Source organism: Taudactylus pleione, unplaced genomic scaffold (genome assembly GCF_031769625.1).
Source record: "Taudactylus pleione unplaced genomic scaffold, aTauple2 ptg000762l, whole genome shotgun sequence".
In the NCBI taxonomy this organism is placed as follows: domain Eukaryota; kingdom Metazoa; phylum Chordata; class Amphibia; order Anura; family Myobatrachidae; genus Taudactylus; species Taudactylus pleione.
In genome coordinates, this window is record NW_028285164.1 from 4,204,729 (window position 1) to 4,229,594 (window position 24,866).

General features: G+C 49.9%; 1 protein-coding gene across 1 annotated transcript in view; it reads right to left on the reverse strand.

The window, feature by feature from the left end:
- Positions 1–20,032, reverse strand: part of LOC148476929 (uncharacterized) — a 113,551-nt gene extending 93,519 nt beyond the window's left edge. The window contains exon 1 of the mRNA XM_088457443.1: positions 19,946–20,032. The gene's annotated coding sequence lies outside the window, so the exon portion shown is untranslated. The remainder of the gene's footprint in view (positions 1–19,945) is intronic.
- Positions 20,033–24,866: the final 4,834 nt, after the last annotated feature.

The following is a 24,866-nucleotide window of genomic DNA, read 5'->3' on the forward strand; positions in this document are numbered from 1 at the left end:
GTACAGGTACGGACTGTCTGACATGCCTACTTGGATGCTGTCACCGATGTAATCCTTTAGCAGACAGACGCACGCTTGTCGCTGCTGCTTTGAGGATGCAAGTGTGGCTACAGCCCACACAATTCACAAAGACAGAAAAAAGAAGAATATTTTTATTGTTTGTGTAGCGCACTTTGAGGGTGTCACCACCCTTTAACAGACAGACGCACGCTTGTTGCTGCTGCTTTGAGGATGCAAGTGCGGCTACAGCCCACACAATTCACAAAGACAGAAAAAAGAAGAATATTTTTATTGTTTGTGTCGCACACTTTGAGGGTGTTACCACCCTTTAACAGACAGACGCACGCTTGTCGCTGCTGCTTTGAGGATGCAAGTGTGGCTACAGCCCACACAATTCACAAAGACAGAAAAAAGAAGAATATTTTTATTGTTTGTGTAGCACACTTTGAGGGTGTCACCACCCTTTAACAGACAGACGCACGCTTGTCGCTGCTGCTTTGAGGATGCAAGTGCGGCTACAGCCCACAGAATTCACAGACAGAAAAAAAAATAGCAATATTTTTATTGTTTGTGTAGCACACTTTGAGGGTGTCACCACCCTTTAACAGACAGATGCACGCTTGTCGCTGCTGCTTTGAGGATGCAAGTGCGGCTACAGCCCACACAATTCACAAAGACAGAAAAAAAAAGAACAATATTTTTATTGTTTGTGTAGCACACTTTGAGGGTGTCACCACCCTTTAACAGACAGACGCACGCTTGTCGCTGCTGCTTTAAGGATGCAGGTGCGGCTACAGCCCACACATTTCACAAAGACAGAAAAAAAAGAACAATATTTTTATTGTTTGTGTAGCACACTTTGAGGGTGTCACCACCCTTTAACAGATAGATGCACGCTTGTCGCTGCTACTATAAGGATGCAGGTGCGGCTACAGCCCACACATTTCACAAAGACAGAAAAAAAAAGAAGAATATTTTTATTGTTTGTGGAGCGCACTTTGAGGGTTACACCACCCTTTAACAGACAGACGCACGCTTGTCGCTGCTGCTTTGAGGATGCAAGTGCGGCTACAGCCCACACAATTCACAAAGACAGAAAAAAGAAGAATATTTTTATTGTTTGTGGAGCGCACTTTGAGGGTTACACCACCCTTTAACAGACAGACGCACGCTTGTCACTGCTGCTTTGAGGATGCAAGTGCGGCTACAGCCCACACAATTCACAAAGACAGAAAAAAGAAGAAGAATATTTTTATTGTTTGTGGAGCGCACTTTGAGGGTTACACCACCCTTTAACAGACAGATGCACGCTTGTCGCTGCTGCTTTGAGGATGCAAGTGTGGCTACATCGCACACAAGTCACAAACACATTAAAAAAATAGTTTTTTATTTTTTGGAGCACTTTGAGGGTTACACCACCCTTTAACAGACAGACGCACGCTTGTCGCTGCTGCTTTGAGGATGCAAGTGTGGCTACAGCCCACACAATTCACAAAGACAGAAAAAAGAAGAATATTTTTATTGTTTGTGTCGCACACTTTGAGGGTGTCACCACCCTTTAACAGATAGACGCACGCTTGTCGCTGCTGCTTTGAGGATGCAAGTGCGGCTACAGCCCACAGAATTCACAGACAGAAAAAAAAAGAAGAATATTTTTATTGTTTGTGTAGCACACTTTGAGGGTTACACCACCCTTTAGCAGACAGACGCACGCTTGTCACTGCTGCTTTGACGATGCAAGTGCGGCTACAGCCCACAGAATTCACAGACAGAAAAAAAAAGAACAATATTTTTATTGTTTGTGGAGCGCACTTTGAGGGTTACACCACCCTTTAACAGACAGACGCACGCTTGTCGCTGCTGCTTTGAGGATGCAAGTGCGGCTACAGCCCACACAATTCACAAAGACAGAAAAAAGAAGAATATTTTTATTGTTTGTGGAGCGCACTTTGAGGGTTACACCACCCTTTAACAGACAGACGCACGCTTGTCGCTGCTGCTTTGAGGATGCAAGTGCGGCTACAGCCCACACAATTCACAAAGACAGAAAAAAGAAGAATATTTTTATTGTTTGTGGAGCGCACTTTGAGGGTTACACCACCCTTTAACAGACAGACGCACGCTTGTCGCTGCTGCTTTGAGGATGCAAGTGTGGCTACATCGCACACAAGTCACAAACACATTAAAAAAAAAGTTTTTTATTTTTTGGAGCACTTTGAGGGTTACACCACCCTTTAACAGACAGACGCACGCTTGTCGCTGCTGCTTTGAGGATGCAAGTGTGGCTACAGCCCACACAATTCACAAAGACAGAAAAAAGAAGAATATTTTTATTGTTTGTGTATCACACTTTGAGGGTGTCACCACCCTTTAACAGACAGACGCACGCTTGTCGCTGCTGCTTTGAGGATGCAAGTGCGGCTACAGCCCACAGAATTCACAAAGACAGAAAAAAGAAGAATATTTCTATTGTTTGTGGAGCACACTTTGAGGGTGTCACCACCCTTTAACAGACAGACTCATGCTTGTCGCTGCTGCTTTGAGGATGCAAGTGCGGCTACAGCCCACACAATTCACAAAGACAGAAAAAAGAAGAATATTTTTATTGTTTGTGTAGCACACTTTGAGGGTGTCACCACCCTTTAACAGACAGACGCATGCTTGTCGCTGCTGCTTTGAGGATGCAAGTGCGGCTACAGCCCACAGAATTCACAGACAGAAAAAAAAAGAACAATATTTTTATTGTTTGTGTAGCACACTTTGAGGGTGTCACCACCCTTTAACAGACAGACGCACGCTTGTCGCTGCTGCTTTGAGGATGCAAGTGCGGCTACAGCCCACACAATTCACAAAGACAGAAAAAAAAAGAACAATATTTTTATTGTTTGTGTAGCACACTTTGAGGGTGTCACCACCCTTTAACAGACAGACGCACGCTTGTTGCTGCTGCTTTAAGGATGCAGGTGCGGCTACAGCCCACACATTTCACAAAGACAGAAAAAAAAGAACAATATTTTTATTGTTTGTGTAGCACACTTTGAGGGTGTCACCACCCTTTAACAGACAGATGCACGCTTGTCGCTGCTGCTTTAAGGATGCAGGTGCGGCTACAGCCCACACATTTCACAAAGACAGAAAAAAAAGAAGAATATTTTTATTGTTTGTGGAGCGCACTTTGAGGGTTACACCACCCTTTAACAGACAGATGCACGCTTGTCGCTGCTGCTTTGACGATGCAAGTGCGGCTACAGCCCACACAATTCACAAAGACAGAAAAAAGAAGAAGAATATTTTTATTGTTTGTGGAGCGCACTTTGAGGGTTACACCACCCTTTAGCAGACAGACGCACGCTTGTCGCTTGTCGCTGCAGGTGGAATCTAGATGGGATTTGGAACCGGGGACACACTACCTCCATCAATTGTCTAAATCCCACTGCACTAATGGCGGATACCGGACGCACGTCTAACACCAAAATAGCAGTCAAGGCCTCAGTTATACGTTTTGCTTCTGGATGACTGCTGTCGTACTTCATCCTCATCGCTAGGGACTGTTGGAGGGTCAATTGTTTAGTAAAAGTAGTGATGTTCCTACTTCCTCTCTGGGATGATGAACAACTCCCAGCAGCAGCAACAGCACTAGGAGGAAGTGGTTCTTGATCTTTCCCTATTTTATTTTTATCGGAGAAAGTTTGGTCCTCCATTTATGTTATATTGATATATACGTGCGGCTAAAGCGCACACAAACACAGAAAATATTTTTATATTTTTGCTGGAGAGTAGTGCACTTTGTGGGTTACACCACCCTTTAAGAAATGAGCCAGCCGGCTCTTTACTTATGGGACACAGGTGCACGCTTGGTCCTGCTGCTCCTTTGTTGATGCACGTGTAGCCACAGCGCACACAATTCACAAACACAGAAAATAATTTTTTTTTTGGTTTGGACTGGAGTGTACTTTGGGGGTTGCAGCACCCTTTAACGGTCAAGCCAGCCGGCCCTTTACTTATGACACAGGCGCACGCTTGGCACTACTTTGTTGATGCACGTGCGGCTACTGCGCACACAATTCACAAACACAGAAAATAATTTTTTTTTTGGTTTGGACTGGAGTGTACTTTGGGGGTTACAGCACCCTTTAACGGTCAAGCCAGCCGGCCCTTTACTTATGACACAGGCGCACGCTTGGCACTACTTTGTTGACGCACGTGCGGCTACTGCGCACACAATTCACAAACACAGAAAATATTAATTTTTTGGTTTGGAGTGTACTTTGGGGGTTACAGCACCCTTTAACGGTCAAGCCAGCCGGCCCTTTACTTATGACACAGGCGTACGCTTGGCACTACTTTGTTGATGCACGTGCGGCTACTGCGCACACAATTCACAAACACAGAAAATAATTTTTTTTTTGGTTTGGACTGGAGTGTACTTTGGGGGTTACAGCACCCTTTAACGGTCAAGCCAGCCGGCCCTTTACTTATGACACAGGCGCACGCTTGGCACTACTTTGTTGATGCACGTGCGGCTACTGCGCACACAATTCACAAACACACAAAAAATATTATTTTTTTAGCACTTGGGGGGAGCACCCCTGATGGACAGAGCACCCCCTGGACAACACTACAGCACCCCTTTAGGACTGGGACACTGCACAGGACTTTGGAGTGGACACAGCCCTTATGGAGAACTGACTGCACAACACAGTCCAGCCAGCCCCTATGGACTTTGAAGTAGTGGACACAGCCCCTATTAACGACAGCAGCACAGCACAACACAGCCAGCCCCTATGGACTTTGAAGTAGTGGACAACAGCAGCACAGCGCAGCACAGCACAGCACAACACTACTCTGCACTACACTACACTACACAGCCCAGCCAGCCCTAACTCCCACCCTCCCTCTTCACTGTCCACAGCCGTGTGAGAAAATGGCGCCGACGCGGGTACCTTATATAGGATCCAAAACCCGCGAGACTCGGAAGGCGGGATGATGATTTTTTGCCTCGATTTCAGATCCGAGTCAGGCGGGAAAAGTCGAGCCTGACTCGGATCTGCCTCGGATCGGGGGGGGCTCGGGGGGGTTCGGATTTCAGAAATCCGAACCCGCTCACCCCTAATTTGGACCCATGGGCACTGCACACCCTGCACCCATTATAAATACGCCCCTGCGCCATAGGTAAGTTTTTACAGTGCGACTCGCACCAATCAGTATTACAACATGCATGGGCGCTAAAAGTGGGCGTCTCAGACCTTGCACATTTGAATGTACATGGGGGAAGGAGTTTGTAGCGGCACTGGCATAAATTCGCAGCCTGGTGACCTCCAATATACACTGCTGCGGGTGCTTCTGTGCAATTTCTATTTTAATCTCATATGTTCCAAGTATTATATTTATATTATATTTACAGAAAATAAATAAATACATTTTTAGAAAATAATGGAGGCAATTAGGCACATACATAATCCAAGTAACCCACTTCAAACAGGATGTAGTTATGATACCTGCAGCCTCTCAATACACTGACAGAGGAATCCCAACAAGGGACTTAAGATAGGTGTTGAAATTCCGATGCCTATCTTAATCCCGACACTGGAATGCCGAAGGACACCAGCCAGAATGAGATAAGTCCAGGGAGCCTTTAGCGTTAGCTGCATGTGGGTTAGAGACCTTTCTATTCCTATTGGCCTGGATGGCCCTTGCCAAGGGTGCCAGCCAGGAGTGTGGGGGGGAACCTGTCACTCCCCCTGATCTCCTGTGTTCTGCAGTCGCAGTCAAAGATCCCTGGTCTCCTTCTGTCTTCTCTACTCTTACCAGTGCTCTCCATTGAATGTTATGATGTATTAGCCTTATATGTCCCTTTATATCAGAAACATTTAAAATTATGGAGAGTAATTTTTTTTCCATTTTTATCCCTAATATATCTCTTCCCCCACAATACCCAAAACATACTAATCATCACTCACTAACTCCAATATGTCAACTGTGCAGGAAAAGAGTGCAATCACCACATCAATCACAAGGCTCTATTCGCATATATGCAAATTTTCTTGCCCACAATGCATCTTGTTTGTTATTGATGCCCTCTTTTCCTGTGTTGTTGACATATAGAAATTAATAAACAGTGCTTATCATGTAGTAAGTGTAATAAATGAAAATAAATAAATAAATAATAATAATAATAAAAAAAAAAAAAAATATATATATATATATATATATATATATATATATATTTTGTCTCCCTTTTTCTACAGGCATGTCAATTGAACTACCCCCAGTGTAAGTGTAATAATTTTATCTTTTTCTCAGTTTGGAGTACTGACTAATACTTCTTTTACACTAAACAAATAACCTGGGTTGAGGCTCTGTGTGAACGGCTTCCAAAAAAATAAGCCAGGTTGATTTACTGGGCAATCTTACTTGGGTTGAGAGCAGGGTTGAAAATGGGCTGTTCCCGGGTCATGAGGCAGTGTAAACGGGTGCTACCCTGATTATTTGACTCAGCTAGCTCCGAAAGATGCTGACTGGAGCTTCTGGGGCACTGGCAGATGATGTAATTTGTCAGTGCCCTGCAGAGAGAGACGCACATGAAGCCATCACTTGCCTGTCTAACCTTCTGCACCACAGCAGCCTGACCAGCAGCCACAAAAGCAGGTGATACACAGCCTGCCACAGCCAGAACTGCACCCTGCACCACAGCCTGACCAGCAGCCACATACACAGACTGATACACAGCCTGCCACAGCCAGAACAGCAGCCTGCACCACAGCCTGACCAGCAGCCACAAACACTGACTAATACACAGCCTGCCACAGCCAGAACTGCAGCCACAAATGCAGGCAGGCACACAGCCTGCCACAGCCAGAACTGCAGCCTGCACCACAGCCACAAACACTGACTGATACACAGCCTGCCACAGCCAGAACTGCAGCCTGCATCACAGCCTGACCAGCAGCCACAAACACAGGCTAATACACAGTCTGCCACAGCCAGAACTGCAGCCTGTACCACAGCCTGACCAGCAGCCACAATCACAGGCTGATACACAGCCTGCCACAGCCAGAACTGCACCCTGCACCACAGCCTGACCAGCAGCCACAAACGCAGGCTGATACACAGCCTGCCACAGCCAGAACTGCAACCTGCACCACAGCCTGACCAGCAGCCACAATTGCAGGCTGATACACAGCCTATCACAGCCTGACCAGCAGCCACAAACGCAGGCTGATACACAGCCTGCCACAGCCAGAACTGCAGCCTGTACCACAGCCTGACCAGCAGCCACAAACGCAGGCTGATACACAGCCTGCCACAGCCAGAATTGCAGCCTTCACCACAGCCTGACCAGCAGCCACAAATGCAGGCTGATACACAGCCTGCCACAGCCAGAACTGCAGCCTGCACCACAGCCTGACCAGCAGCCTCAAACGCAGCCTGATACACAGCCTGCCACAGCCAGAACTGCAGACTTCACCACAGCCTGACCAGCAGCCACAAACACAGACTGATACACAGCCTGCCACAGCCAGAACTGCAACATGCACCACAGCCTTACCAGCAGCCACAAACACAGGCTGATACACAGCCTGCCACAGCCAGAACTGCAACCTGCACCACAGCCTGACCAGCAGGCACAAACGCAGGCTGATACACAGCCTGCCACAGCCAGAACTGCAACCTGCACCACAGCCTGACCAGCAGCCACAAACACAGGCTGATACACAGCCTGCCGCAGCCAGAACTGATGCCTGCACCACTGCCTGACCAGCAGCCACAAACACAGGCTGATACACAGCCTGCCACAGCCAGAACTGCAACCTGTACAACAGCCTGACCAGCAGCCACAAACACAGGCTGATACACAGCCTGCCACAGCCAGAACAGTCAAAGATCCCTGGTCTCCTTCTGTCTTCTCTACTCTTACCAGTGCTCTCCATTGAATGTTATGATGTATTAGCCTTATATGTCCCTTTATATCAGAAACATTTAAAATTATGGAGAGTAATTTTTTTTCCATTTTTATCCCTAATATATCTCTTCCCCCACAATACCCAAAACATACTAATCATCACTCACTAACTCCAATATGTCAACTGTGCAGGAAAAGAGTGCAATCACCACATCAATCACAAGGCTCTATTCGCATATATGCAAATTTTCTTGCCCACAATGCATCTTGTTTGTTAATGATGCCCTCTTTTCCTGTGTTGTTGACATATAGAAATTAATAAACAGTGCTTATCATGTAGTAAGTGTAATAAATGAAAATAAATAAATAAATAATAATAATAATAAAAAAAAAATATATATATATATATATATATATATATATTTTGTCTCCCTTTTTCTACAGGCATGTCAATTGAACTACCCCCAGTGTAAGTGTAATAATTTTATCTTTTTCTCAGTTTGGAGTACTGACTAATACTTCTTTTACACTAAACAAATAACCTGGGTTGAGGCTCTGTGTGAACGGCTTCCAAAAAAATAAGCCAGGTTGATTTACTGGGCAATCTTACTTGGGTTGAGAGCAGGGTTGAAAATGGGCTGTTCCCGGGTCATGAGGCAGTGTAAACGGGTGCTACCCTGATTATTTGACTCAGCTAGCTCCGAAAGATGCTGACTGGAGCTTCTGGGGCACTGGCAGATGATGTAATTTGTCAGTGCCCTGCAGAGAGAGACGCACATGAAGCCATCACTTGCCTGTCTAACCTTCTGCACCACAGCAGCCTGACCAGCAGCCACAAAAGCAGGTGATACACAGCCTGCCACAGCCAGAACTGCAGCCTGCACCACAGCCTGACCAGCAGCCACATACACAGACTGATACACAGCCTGCCACAGCCAGAACAGCAGCCTGCACCACAGCCTGACCAGCAGCCACAAACACTGACTAATACACAGCCTGCCACAGCCAGAACTGCAGCCACAAATGCAGGCAGGCACACAGCCTGCCACAGCCAGAACTGCAGCCTGCACCACAGCCTGACCAGCAGCCACAAACACTGACTGATACACAGCCTGCCACAGCCAAAACTGCAGCCTGCATCACAGCCTGACCAGCAGCCACAAACACAGGCTAATACACAGTCTGCCACAGCCAGAACTGCAGCCTGTACCACAGCCTGACCAGCAGCCACAATCACAGGCTGATACACAGCCTGCCACAGCCAGAACTGCACCCTGCACCACAGCCTGACCAGCAGCCACAAACGCAGGCTGATACACAGCCTGCCACAGCCAGAACTGCAACCTGCACCACAGCCTGACCAGCAGCCACAATTGCAGGCTGATACACAGCCTATCACAGCCTGACCAGCAGCCACAAACGCAGGCTGATACACAGCCTGCCACAGCCAGAACTGCAGCCTGTACCACAGCCTGACCAGCAGCCACAAACGCAGGCTGATACACAGCCTGCCACAGCCAGAATTGCAGCCTTCACCACAGCCTGACCAGCAGCCACAAATGCAGGCTGATACACAGCCTGCCACAGCCAGAACTGCAGCCTGCACCACAGCCTGACCAGCAGCCTCAAACGCAGCCTGATACACAGCCTGCCACAGCCAGAACTGCAGACTTCACCACAGCCTGACCAGCAGCCACAAACACAGACTGATACACAGCCTGCCACAGCCAGAACTGCAACATGCACCACAGCCTTACCAGCAGCCACAAACACAGGCTGATACACAGCCTGCCACAGCCAGAACTGCAACCTGCACCACAGCCTGACCAGCAGGCACAAACGCAGGCTGATACACAGCCTGCCACAGCCAGAACTGCAACCTGCACCACAGCCTGACCAGCAGCCACAAACACAGGCTGATACACAGCCTGCCGCAGCCAGAACTGATGCCTGCACCACTGCCTGACCAGCAGCCACAAACACAGGCTGATACACAGCCTGCCACAGCCAGAACTGCAACCTGTACAACAGCCTGACCAGCAGCCACAAACACAGGCTGATACACAGCCTGCCACAGCCAGAACAGCAACCTGTACCACAGCCTGACCAGCAGCCACAAACACAGGCTGATACACAGCCTGCCACATCCAGAACTGCATCCTGCACCACAGCCTGACCAGCAGCCACAAACACAGGCTGATACACAGCCTGCCACAGCCAGAACAGCAGCCTGCACTACAGCCTGACCAGCAGCCACAAACACTGACTGATACACAGCCTGCCACAGCCAGAACTGCAGCCTGTACCACAGCCTGACCAGCAGCCACAAACACAGGCTGATGCACAGCCTGCCACAGCCAGAACTGCAGCCTGTACCACAGCCTGACCAGCAGCCACAAACACAGGCTGATACACAGCCTGCCGCAGCCAGAACTGCAGCCTGCACCAAAGCCTGACCAGCAGCCACAAACACAGGCTGATACACAGCCTGCTGCAGCCAGAACTGCAACCTGCACCACAGCCTGACCAGCAGCCACAAACACAGGCTATTACACAACCTGCCACAGCCAGAACTGCACCCTGCACCACTGCCTGACCAGGAGCTACAAACACAGGCTGATACACAGCCTGCCACAGCCAGGACTGCAGCCTGTACCACAGCCTGACCAGCAGCCACAAACACAGGCTGATACACAGCCTGCCACAGCCAGAACTGCACCCTGCACCACTGCCTGACCAGCAGCCACAAACACTGACTGATACACAGCCGGCCACAGCCAGAACTGCAGCCTGCACCACAGCCTGAACAGCAGCCACAAACACAGGCTGATACACAGCCTGCCACAGCCAGAACTGCAACCTGTACCACAGCCTGACCAGCAGCCACAAACACAGGCTGATACACAGCCTGCCACAGCCAGAACAGCAGCCTGCACGGCAGTCTGACCAGCAGCCACAAACACAGGCTGAAACACAGCCTGCAACAGCCAGAACTGCAACCTGTACCGCAGCCTGACCAGCAGCCTCAAGCACAGGCTGAAACACAGCCTGCAACAGCCAGAACTGCAACCTGTACCACAGCCTGACCAGCAGCCACAAACACAGGCTGATACACAGCCTGTGGCAGCCAGAACTGCAACCTGCACCACAGCCTGACCAGCAGCCACAAACACAGGCTGATACACAGCCTACCACAGCCAGGACTGCAGCCTGCACCACAGCCTGACCAGCAGCCACAAACGCAGGCTAATACACAGCCTGCCACACCCAGAACTGCAGCCTGCACCACAGCCTGACCAGCAGCTACAAACACAGGCTGATACACAGCCTGCCGCAGCCAGAACTGCAACCTGCACCACAGCCTGACCAGCAGCCACAAACACTGGCTGATACACAGCCTGCCACAGCCAGAACTGCAGCCTGTACCACAGCCTGACCAGCAGCCACTACACAGGCTGATACACAGCCTGCCGCAGCCAGAACTGCAACCTGCACCAAAGCCTGACCAGCAGCCACAAACGCAGGCTGATACACAGCCTGCCACAGCAAGAACCGCAACCTGCACCACAGCCTGACCAGCAGCCACAAACGCAGGCAGGCACACAGCCTGCCACAGCCAGAACAGCAGCCTGTACCACAGCCTGACCAGCAGCAACAAACGCAGGCTGATACACAGCCTGCCACAGACAGAATTGCAGCCTTCACCACAGCCTGACCAGCAGCCACAAACGCAGGCTGATACACAGCCTGCCACAGCCAGAACTGCAGCCTGCACCACAGCCTGACCAGCAGCCACAAACGCAGCCTGATATACAGCCTGCCACAGCCAGAACTGCAGCCTTCACCACAGCCTGAACAGCAGCCACAAACGCAGACTGATACACAGCCTGCCACAGCCAGAACTGCAACCTGCACCACAGCCTGACCAGCAGCCACAAACACAGGCTGATACACAGACTGCCACAGCCAGAACTGCAACCTGCACCACAGCCTGACCAGCAGCCACAAACACAGGCTGATGCACAGCCTGCCACAGCCAGAACTGAAGCCTGCACCACTGCCTGACCAGCAGCCACAAAAACAGGCTGATACACAGCCTGCCACAGCCAGAACTGCAACCTGTTCCACAGCCTGACCAGCAGCCACAAACACAGGCTAATACACAGCCTGCCACAGCCAGAACAGCAACCTGTACCACAGCCTGACCAGCAGCCACAAACACAGGCTGATACACAGCCTGCCACATCCAGAACAGCATCCTGCACCACAGCCTGACCAGCAGCCACAAACGCAGCCAGATACACAGCCTGCCACAGCCAGAACTGCAGACTTCACCACAGCCTGACCAGCAGCCACAAACGCAGACTGATACACAGCCTGCCACAGCCAGAACTGCAACATGCACCACAGCCTGACCAGCAGCCACAAACACAGGCTGATACACAGCCTGCCACAGCCAGAACTGCAACCTGCACCACAGCCTGACCAGCAGCCACAAACACAGGCTGATACACAGCCTGCCGCAGCCAGAACTGCAACCTGCACCATAGCCTGACCAGCAGCCACAAACACAGGCTGATACACAGCCTGCCACTGCCAGAACTGAAGCCTGCACCACTGCCTGACCAGCAGCCACAAACACAGGCTGATACACAGCCTGCCACAGCCAGAACTGCAACCTGTACAACAGCCTGACCAGCAGCCACAAACACAGGCTGATACACAGCCTGCCACAGCCAGAACAGCAACCTGTACCACAGCCTGACCAGCAGCCACAAACACAGGCTGATACACAGCCTGCCACATCCAGAACAGCATCCTGCACCACAGCCTGACCAGCAGCCACAAACACAGGCTGATACACAGCCTGCCACAGCCAGAACTGCAACCTGCACCACAGCCTGACCAGCAGCCTCAAACACAGGCTGATACACAGCCTCCCACAGCCAGATCTGCACCCTGCACCACTGCCTGACCAGCAGCCACAAACACAGGCTGATACACAGCCTCCCACAGCCAGGACTGCAGCCTGTACCACAGCCTGACCAGCAGCCACAAACACAGGCTGATACACAGCCTGCCACAGCCAGAACTGCACCCTGCACCACTACCTGACCAGCAGCCACAAACACTGACTGATACACAGCCGGCCACAGCCAGAACTGCAGCCTGCACCACAGCCTGACCAGCAGCCACAAACACAGGCTGATACACAGCCTGCCACAGCCAGAACTGCAATCTGTACCACAGCCTGACCTGCAGCCACAAACACAGGCTGATACACAGCCTGCCACAGCCAGAACTGCAACCTGTACCGCAGCCTGACCAGCAGCCTCAAACACAGGCTGATACACAGCCTGCAACAGCCAGAACTGCAACCTGTACCACAGCCTGACCAGCAGCCACAAACACAGGCTGATAGACAGCCTGCCGTAGCCAGAACTGCAACCTGCACCACAGCCAGACCAGCAGCCACAAACACAGGCTGATACACAGCCTACCACAGCCAGGACTGCAGCCAGCACCACAGCCTGACCAGCAGCCACAAACGCAGGCTAATACACAGCCTGCCACACCCAGAACTGCAGCCTGCACCACAGCCTGACCAGCAGCCACAAACACAGGCTGATACACAGCCTGCCGCAGCCAGAACTGCAACCTGCACCACAGCCTGACCAGCAGCCACAAACGCAGGCTGATACACAGCCTGCCACAGCCAGAACTGCAGCCTGTACCACAGCCTGACCAGCAGCCACTACACAGGCTGATACACAGCCTGCCGCAGCCAGAACTGCAACCTGTACAACAGCCTGACCAGCAGCCTCAAACACAGGCTGATACACAGCCTGCCACAGCCAGAACAGCAACCTGTACCACAGCCTGACCAGCAGCCACAAACACAGGCTGATAAACAGCCTGCCACATCCAGAACAGCATCCTGCACCACAGCCTGACCAGCAGCCACAAACACAGGCTGATACACAGCCTGCCACAGCCAGAACTGCAACCTGCACCAAAGCCTGACCAGCAGCCACAAACACAGGCTGATACACAGCCTGCCGCATCCAGAACTGCAGCCTGCACCACAGCCTGACCAGCAGCCACAAACACAGGCTGATACACAACCTGCCACAGCCAGAACTGCACCCTGCACCACTGCCTGACCAGCAGCCACAAACACAGGCTGATACACAGCCTGCCACAGCCAGGACTGCAGCCTGTACCACAGCCTGACCAGCAGCCACAAACACAGGCTGATACACAGCCTGCCACAGCCAGAACTGCACCCTGCACCACTGCCTGACCAGCAGCCACAAACACTGACTGATACACAGCCGGCCACAGCCAGAACTGCAGCCTACACCACAGCCTGAACAGCAGCCACAAACACAGGCTGATACACAGCCTGCCACAGCCAGAAGTGCAACCTGTACCACAGCCTGACCAGCAGCCACAAACACAGGCTGATACACAGCCTGCCACAGCCAGAACTGCAACCTGTACCGCAGCCTGACCAGCAGCCTCAAACACAGGCTGATACACAGCCTGCAACAGCCAGAACTGCAACCTGTACCACAGCCTGACCAGCAGCCACAAACACAGGCTGATACACAGCCTACCACAGCCAGGACTGCAGCCTGCACCACAGCCTGACCAGCAGCCACAAACGCAGCCTGATATACAGCCTGCCACAGCCAGAATTGCAGCCTTCACCACAGCCTGAACAGCAGCCACAAACGCAGACTGATACACAGCCTGCCACAGCCAGAACTGCAACCTGCACCACAGCCTGACCAGCAGCCACAAACACAGGCTGATACACAGCCTGCCACATCCAGAACTGCAACCTGCACCACAGCTTGACCAGCAGCCACAAACACAGGCTGATGCACAGCCTGCCACAGCCAGAACTGAAGCCTGCACCACTGCCTGACCAGCAGCCACAAAAACAGGCTGATACACAGCCTGCCACAGCCAGAACTGCAACCTGTTCCACAGCCTGACCAGCAGCCACAAACACAGGCTAACACACAGCCTGCCACAGCCAGAACTGCAACCTGTACCACAGCCTGACCAGCAGCTTCAAACACAGGCTGATACACAGCCTGCCACATCCAGAACAGCATCCTGCACCACAGCCTGACCAGCAGCCACAAACGCAGCGAGATACACAGCCTGCCACAGCCAGAACTGCAGACTTCAATACAGCCTGACCAGCAGCCACAAACGCAGACAGATACACAGCCTGCCACAGGCAGAACTGCAACGTGCACCACAGCCTGACCAGAAGCCACAAATACAGGCTGATACACAGCCTGCCACAGCCAGAACTGCAACCTGCACCTCAGCCTGACCAGCAGCCACAAACACAGGCTGATACACAGCCTGCCGCAGCCAGAACTGCAACCTGCACCACAGCCTGACCAGCAGCCACAAACACAGGCTGATACACAGCCTGCCGCTGCCAGAACTGAAGCCTGCACCACTGCCTGACCAGCAGCCACAAACACAGGCTGATACACAGCCTGCCACAGCCAGAACTGCAACCTGTACAACAGCCTGACCAGCAGCCACAAACACAGGCTGATACACAGCCTGCCACAGCCAGAAAGGCAACCTGTACCACAGCCTGACCAGCAGCCACAAACACAGGCTGATACACAGCCTGCCACATCCAGAACAGCATCCTGCACCACAGCCTGACCAGCAGCCACAAACACAGGCTGATACACAGCCTGCCACAGCCAGAACTGCAACCTGCACCACAGCCTGACCAGCAGCCACAAACACAGGCTGATACACAGCCTGCCACAGCCAGATCTGCACCCTGCACCACTGCCTGACCAGCAGCCACATACACAGGCTGATACACAGCCTCCCACAGCCAGGACTGCAGCCTGTACCACAGCCTGACCAGCAGCCACAAACACAGGCTGATACACAGCCTGCCACAGCCAGAACTGCACCCTGCACCACTGCCTGACCAGCAGCCACAAACACTGACTGATACACAGCCTGCCACAGCCAGAACTGCAGCCTGCACCACAGCCTGACCAGCAGCCACAAACACAGGCTGATACACAGCCTGCCACAGCCAGAACTGCAATCTGTACCACAGCCTGACCAGCAGCCACAAACACAGGCTGATACACAGCCTGCCACAGCCAGAACTGCAACCTGTCCCGCAGCCTGACCAGCAGCCTCAAACACAGGCTGATACACAGCCTGCAACAGCCAGAACTGCAACCTGTACCACAGCCTGACCAGCAGCCACAAACACAGGCTGATACACAGCCTGCCGTAGCCAGAACTGCAACCTGCACCACAACCTGACCAGCAGCCACAAACACAGGCTGATACACAGCCTACCACAGCCAGGACTGCAGCCTGCACCACAGCCTGACCAGCAGCCACAAACGCAGGCTAATACACAGCCTGCCACACCCAGAACTGCAGCCTGCACCACAGCCTGACCAGCAGCCACAAACACAGGCTGATACACAGCCTGCCGCAGCCAGAACTGCAACCTGCACCACAGCCTGACCAGCAGCCACAAACGCAGGCTGATACACAGCCTGCCACAGCCAGAACTGCAGCCTGTACCACAGCCTGACCAGCAGCCACTACACAGGCTGATACACAGCCTGCCGCAGCCAGAACTGCAACCTGCACCAAAGCCTGACCAGCAGCCACAAACGCAGGCTGATACACAGCCTGCCACAGCCAGAACAGCAACCTGTACCACAGCCTGACCAGCAGCCACAAACACAGGCTGATACACAGCCTGCCACATCCAGAACAGCATCTTGCACCACAGCCTGACCAGCAGCCACAAACACAGGCTGATACACAGCCTGCCGCAGCCAGAACTGCAACCTGCACCACAGCCTGACCAGCAGCCACAAACACAGGCTGATACACAGCCTACCACAGCCAGGACTGCAGCCTGCACCACAGCCTGACCAGCAGCCACAAACGCAGGCTAATACACAGCCTGCCACACCCAGAACTGCAGCCTGCACCACAGCCTGACCAGCAGCCACAAACACAGGCTGATACACAGCCTGCCGCAGCCAGAACTGCAACCTGTTCCACAGCCTGACCAGCAGCCACAAACACAGGCTGATACACAGCCTACCACAGCCAGGACTGCAGCCTGCACCACAGCCTGACCAGCAGCCACAAACGCAGGCTAATACACAGCCTGCCTCAGCCAGAACAGCAACCTGTACCACAGCCTGACCAGCAGCCACAAACACAGGCTGATACACAGCCTGCCACAGCTAGAACTGCAACCTGTACCACAGCCTGACCAGCAGCCACAAACACAGGCTGATACACAGCCTGCCACAGCCAGAACTGCAACCTGTTCCACAGCCTGACCAGCAGCCAAAAACGCAGGCTAATACACTGCCTGCCACAGCCAGAACAGCAGCCTGCACTACAGCCTGACCAGCAGCCACAAACACAGGCTGATACACAGCCTGCCGCAGCCAGAACTGCAACCTGTTCCACAGCCTGACCAGCAGCCACAAACACAGGCTGATACACAGCCTACCACAGCCAGAACTGCAACCTGTTCCACAGCCTGACCAGCAGCCACAAACACAGGCTGATACACAGCCTACCACAGCCAGGACTGCAGCCTGCACCACAGCCTGACCAGCAGCCACAAACGCAGGCTAATACACAGCCTGCCACAACCAGAACTGCAGCCTGCACCACAGCCTGACCAGCAGCCTCAAACGCAGCCTGATACACAGCCTGCCACAGCCAGAACTGCAGATTTCACCACAGCCTGACCAGCAGCCACAAACACAGACTGATACACAGCCTGCCACAGCCAGAACTGCAGCCTGCACCACAGCCTGACCAGCAGCCACAAACACTGACTGATACACAGCCTGCCACAGCCTGAACTGCAGCCTGCATCACAGCCTGACCAGCAGCCACAAACACAGGCTAATACACAGTCTGCCACAGCCAGAACTGCAGCCTGTACCACAGCCTGACCAGCAGCCACAATCACAGGCTGATACACAGCCTGCCACAGCCAGAACTGCACCCTGCACCACAGCCTGACCAGCCGCCACAAACACAGGCTGATACACAGCCTGCCACAGCCAGAACTGCAACCTGCACTACAGCCTGACCAGCAGCCACAAACACAGGCTGATACACAGCCTGCCGCAGCCAGAACTGCAGCCTGTACCACAGCCTGACCAGCAGCCACAAATACAGGCTGATACACAACCTGCCACAGCCAGAACTGCACCCTGCACCACAGCCTGACCAGCAGCCACAAACACAGGCTGATACACAGCCTGCCACAGCCAGAACTGCACCCTGCACCACTGCCTGACCAGCAGCCACAAACACAGGCTGATACACTGTCTGCCACAGCCAGGACAGCAGCCTGTACCACAGCCTGACCAGCAGCCACAATCACAGGCTGATACACAGCCTACCACAGCCAGGACTGCAGCCTGCACCGCAGCAGCCTGACCAGCAGCCACAAACACAGGCTGATACACAGCCTGCCACAGCCAGAACTGCAACCTGTACCACGGCCTGACCAGCAGCCACAAACACAGGCTGATACACAGCCTGCCACAGCCAGGACAGCAGCCTGTAACAAAGCTGTAATCAGTCCCCACTCCTCTCTATTGTTGCTTTTTGTGACCATCTTTGTCAGACCTTGAAACAGACCATTTTAAATGACTTCTATAGAAAAAAGCAGAGATTACCCGGGTTCAGTGTAAACGGGGCAAACCCTTGAATAACCCGGGTCGAGTTGCAGTGTAAACAGGGTCTGAAGCAGAGCTCAACCCGGGATTGACCAGTGTTCAAATTCCAGGGTCGGACCCGGGATTGTGGTGTAAAAGGGGTATAAGATCTTTATAGGTTGTTGCTATCCCCGTGTTGGGAATTAGACATGATCCTATGGACTGTCTTCATTTTTATGTGGGATAATATAAAAGATTCATGTGAGTTATCATCCCAGCAAATTAATGGTGGAGTGTAGCTTTCATTTGTTAAAAAGTGTAATGCAGTATAGATAGCCCAATTTGAATATATGTAAATTATGTTACCCATAATGCATTTTGTTTGTTTTTGATTCAATGTTTTCAAGCTTTTCCTGTGTTTTTTTGCATAAATAAATTTATATATAGTGGTTTGCAATAGAGTAAGTTCTATAAAAGATATATATATTAAAAAGAGAAATAAAAATTAAGCAGTCATTGGAGGGGGGCGCCAGTCCCTTAGTTTGCCAGGGGTGCTAGGACACCTAGATACACCCCTGGGCACCCCTAAGGAGGAGAGTTAGACACCACTGGGGGGGAGGGTTAGGCTACAGAAAAGTAAGGTTAGGGGGGGGAAGGGGGAGGGTAAGTATATTTACCCGACCCCTGTCTGGATACTAACCATCGGGATGCAGTTATCGGTATTCTGACAGGAGGCACCCCGACAGCCGACATTACATACACATTCCCTTCAAACGGCAGGGCTGATTCCCAAGGTGAGACCAGAAATGCGATTATCTGCTGAAGCGCAACTACCAGGTGCAAAATGCCTCACACTAAGAGCATGAGATGAGGCTTGATGCTAAATTTACTAAGTGGCGGCTTTGCAAAGCTGCCATTTCTCTGCGGTTTTGACCCTGAATTTTTAAAACGACAATAATGTTAAAGGCAAAAGCTGGCATGTTTTGCATTTGATAGTATTTCTGTTTTAAATGTCAAGTTCAAAAACACAGACAGTCGCAAAATTGAGCATTTAGTAAAGCTTGGGAAAAAGTCCTTTTAGAGAGTGGAAATGTGATCTCCTGCTGGAAAGTAAACTGCTGCAAACAAATACAGGCACAAGACAAACACCTACACCAATCAATGTGAGCATGAATAAAAATCTGTTTGTGATGCTAGCAAGATGAGATTACACTGAACCTGTTTAGCCCATAGCAGTGACTTCTTATAAACCCACTGCTTCATCATGAAGAAGAAATAGGACGCATCTGAGAATAGTAAGAGATATGTTACTCACCCAAAATTAGAGCAAGAACTAAGATTTTCTAAATGATTTGTAAATAATCTAATAGATAGCAGAGACTCGTAGTTTATTCCTTTCACCATCAGTTACAGCACAGTACATAGCAATACTTCCTGTTCTACCACCAACAGCCTAAAACAACACACCTAGGGGCCGGCTGTACATCACATACCAGGTATAACAATCTTAAAGGCGCAGCATCAGTAAAAATTAGAGCTGAGCTGGGTCGGTTTCCAGAGATCCGAACCCACCCGAATTTAGTAGATCCGAGTTGGGTCCAAGCCGGCTCGTATGTTCCCGCCTTACTTGGATCTCTCAAATCGAGGCAAAACCATAGAGAAGAAATCTCGCAGTTCGCGAGCTTTCGTCTCTATGATCAATGTAGTATATAAGAGACCACGTGACGGACACCATTTCACTCCGGCTGTGGTGACTGAACAGGGAGGGTGGGTAGTGTAGGGCTGGGAGAGGTGCTGGTGCTGTCTGCTGTGTCCTGGGCTGGTGACTGCTGATCCATTCTGGGCTGGTGCTGTGACAGCTGTCACTGGGCTGTCTGCTGTGTCCATCTGGGCTGTCTGTGCTGTCTGCTGTGTCCTGGGCTGGTGCTTTTCATGTCTGCTGTGTCCATGTGGGCTGGTGCAGAACTGCAGATACATCTGGGCTGGTGCTGTGTCCAACTGGGCCCAAGTTCTGGACTCAATAAATAAATAAATAAATAAATAAAATATATATATAGTAAAAAATAAAATCAATCAAAGTGTCTTTTATATTTTTCTGCATGTGTGTGTGCGTGTTAGGCTTAACCGCAGTACCACACAAGATCCAGCCAGCAACGCAAGTTGCAACCTAGTGCTGCCCGACTCCAGTTGTGATCAATCTGTGCTCTGGGCCAAAGTTCTGGAGCTGAAAAAAAATAAAAATCAATTGTTTTGTTTTCTAATAATTGTCTGTGTGTCTGTGCGTGTTAGGTTTAGCCACACAAGATCTTGCAAGTCGGCAATGCAATCTAGTGCTGCCCGGCTCCAGTTGTCATCAATCTGTGCTCTGTGCCAAAGTTCTGGACCCGAAACTCCCTTCCCCCCCAAAAAAAATAGTGTAATTTGTCTATTTATTTTCTGTGTGTGCGTGTTAGGCTTAGCCACACAATATACAGCAACGCAATCTAGTGCTGCCCGACTCCAGTCGTCACCAATCTGTGCTCTGGGCTCAAGTTCTGGACCCGAAGACCCCCCCCCACAAAAAAAATTGTGTCTTTTGTCTATTTATTTTCTGTGTGTGTGTGCATGTTAGGCTTAGCCACACAAGATACAGCAACGCAAACTAGTGCTGCCCGACTCCAGTCATCACCAATCTGTGCTCTGGGCCCAAGTTCTGGACCCGAAAAAAAAATAGTGTGCTTTGTATATTTTTTTTCTGTGTGCGCACGACTGCACGTGTGTGAATTTTGTAACGGCACCTTGGCTACACTATTGGTGCTTGTGACACTGCTTCAAGACTGCAGAAAATATGGAGGGCTGTCACATGACAGGAGAGCAAGGCCAAGTACCACATGATGTAGCTGCCGCCAGCAGTCATTATGATAATGCAAGGCCGTCAACTTCCTTGTCCTCTATGAAGGCCCATGCCTTCAATCCTCAAGGGTATCCCAACCATCATCTTTTTACTGTCCTCAACTCTATTAATAATTATATCAATCAGTTTTGAGCCAGCAAGCTGGATGCAACCTTTTGGCCCTTTAACTAGATGAAAAAAAATCAATATTGTGAGCTGTGAGGTAACCAAAATTTACTGGAAATGAGTGGAAATTAATGTTATTGAGGTTATTGATACTGTAGGAACAAAAAAAGGCACATTTTATGTGATTTTAGCTGTTTTATTTATTTTTTAAGAAAAAAATCCAGATCCAAAACCAAAACACGAAAACAAAACACCAAGAAAAAAAAATCCAACGCCAGATTCAGATCCAAAACCAGGGGAGATCCAGATCCAAAACCAAAACACGAGGGTCGGCGCACATCTCTATAATCATTTCAACATTTCATCAGTGTCGATCATGATAAACTTGGATTTAGTTACATTACATTACTATTTGATTACAATCATTCAACAAAATATACCTCAATATATCTCAAAACGGCAAAAATAACAGTCGAAGTTGCTCAAATCAATTTGGCAAAACTAGTCTTCAGGTGCATGAAAGGTAGGGGTAATACTAACCAAAATTAGAAAGGTGGGCCTCCCATTCATGCACTTGAAGAATATTGCTACATTGATATGAATTCTACATTGTTATGTTTGCTGTTTTGAGAGGCATAGATGGAACCAGCATTTGGAGGGCATGCTGATTCTTATAGTGCTAATTGGAGGTCCCAGGGGTGACTCCCAGGTAAGCTGGCTCTCAATTTGAATGTTTTTCTGTATATGCCTTTACCATGAGGCCTTACAATAGGCAATTACATTGCCCAGAGTGGCTACTGTTATTCTACAGTGTAGGGACCACCAGTTATCAGAGAAGCCGTGGGGTTGGCCTGGTGGCTTACCATGTATTTGCAATGCATGCATGTCTGAATTGTTGCAATACAATGTAGTGTGCTGGGGACATCTGAGTAACATCCCCCTTTCTATTTTTTTGAAGAGTGCAAGAAAAACAGAAAACAAATCTTTTTGGGGGCACACTTAATGGTTAATTAGTAAATTCAAATTGAGATGATAAGATATTAGACTGCATTATATCAAAAGTGACAGGAAAAATGAGGACAATCTAACAGCTTCTCTCTATGTTATATATTATAGTTTGCTCTATTGGGTGAAAATAAAATATTATTATATTGTTAGTATCGCTGCAATGTCCTTGGATGCAGCAGCGATGCTAACATATGCTAATGGAACAGGACGTGTTTGGTGTATATACAGCAGATGCCTGTTGCATTGCTTGTGTGATCCGCAGATGCAGGGTTGTCTTAACAGTAATGTGGGACCCGGGCAAAGCAATGCACTGGGGCCCCTACCCACCCATTCACAGGAAAAAAAATTAAATGGTCAATAAAATTAAACCCTCCTGCATGCCCATCAGACCTCCCACACATGCAGTGAGACTCTGACTGGTCTGAAGCCGGCAGATGAGGTGAGTACTCGTCACCGGGGTGGGGTTAGATCGGAATACAGTGCACCGGTGGCCGTCTTATATAAACATCACAATTTACCAACTGGCCGCGGCTGCAGGGGGTGGGTTGGTGGGCCCCTACAAGCTTCAGGCACTTGAGCAACTGCCCAACAAGCCCAATGGAAGAGATGGCCCTGTGCAGATGCATTCAAGTTACTTAGATGGCCGTCTCAGAATCATAGCCAAGGCCAAGAAATCTGCATTGCACAAAGCAGAGCCTGGCCTTAACACTCCCAGAGACACACCCCCAATTCGGGATCACTGGCTCCCCACTCCCAAACAGCTACAGGCTGCGGCTTAGGGGACACTGCAGGCGATCTCACAGGACACTTTCTGCACATGTGCAGTTGCCCCCGCCATGAGACATGTACGCAAAGTCTGAATTAGGCCCATTGTATCAAAGGAGACATCAGGAGAATATGAATCAGCTTAAAATATCAGAAATATACACATAAGGGGTCACATACAATGCAGCATGCCCTATGCCAATGCTTGGGGTATCATACATTGTGCTTCACATCCAACACTTAATATATTGCAGTATGTGGATAAATCTCAGTTTCAATAAGATGCAGATTCATTATCTGCTCACAATCTGTATTTACTCTATAATACAAGGTATTTTATACAGTGAATATTAATATTCTTAGTATCAAAGCAATTTCTTAAACATGAAACATCAGGAACATTGAACATCAGTGGTATACATATTAGCATTTATGTACAGTGCAGAGTATACTTTGTCAGTGCTTGGCTTACCTTTGCAAAATGCACCATCCAAGCAAATTCACATATACTACAGTGGGATGAAGTCAATGTACCGATGGCCGGAAAGCCATCTGACTAAATCCCGGAGTTGAAATCCGGATTTGGGACTAAAGGTAGGTAACTAAATCCCGATGCCTATCTTTAGCCCGATGACAGAATCCCGACACACGGCTTCTCGAACGAAGGCAAGCCGGCTACTGTTAGTTCTTAGCCGGCTTGCCTTAGTTCAGAATTTTTAAAAAAATGAAATGGGCCAGCAGGAGGTGCTGTCTGTGGCCATAAACATTTCTGCACATTTTTGGCACTCATCAACTGCATGTAGAAGATTTCAGCAGCTGTGGCAGTTCAATTACCAACATGGTACATCTAGGAAAGACCATGGTGCTGCAGCGGCACTGCGGCGGCTTGTGACAATATTCTCTCCATTTGGTGCTTGAGTTGCATCTGACCAAACATAGCTGTTATGATCAAGGGAAGCCAAGCCCACCTGTTGTTACACATTGGAATGAAGATTTAAGAAATCAAATCAAGGTTAAAAATGACATAAGAGTATTTTGCAAGAGTATTTTGCAAGTATATCTTTTTGTGATTTTAGTTTAAATAAATACAGTATGAAACAAAAAAAATGTAAGTGTCAGGACAGCGGCACAAATGTTTAGAAAAATATAGGATATCTATACCACACAGCAGGAGACAGGATGGCAGTTTTAATAAACTATAATAATGTCAGTCAGCAATGCCCCAAACAGTGATAATACAAAGAAAAGAGGTGCAAGATGGAATTGTCCTTTGGCCCTTCCACCCACCCTTATGTTGTACAGTATATATTAAACAGGACATGAACAATTTAACAAACCAATAACTTCAGTGACAGGGACTGCCAATTGTGGCTGAAGCAATTGGTTTGTGTGGGCTCTCACAAAACAAAATGCCAATGGGCTTAAGGCAGCTAACAGTATTGTTAGTTTTTTCTACAGGTGGAAA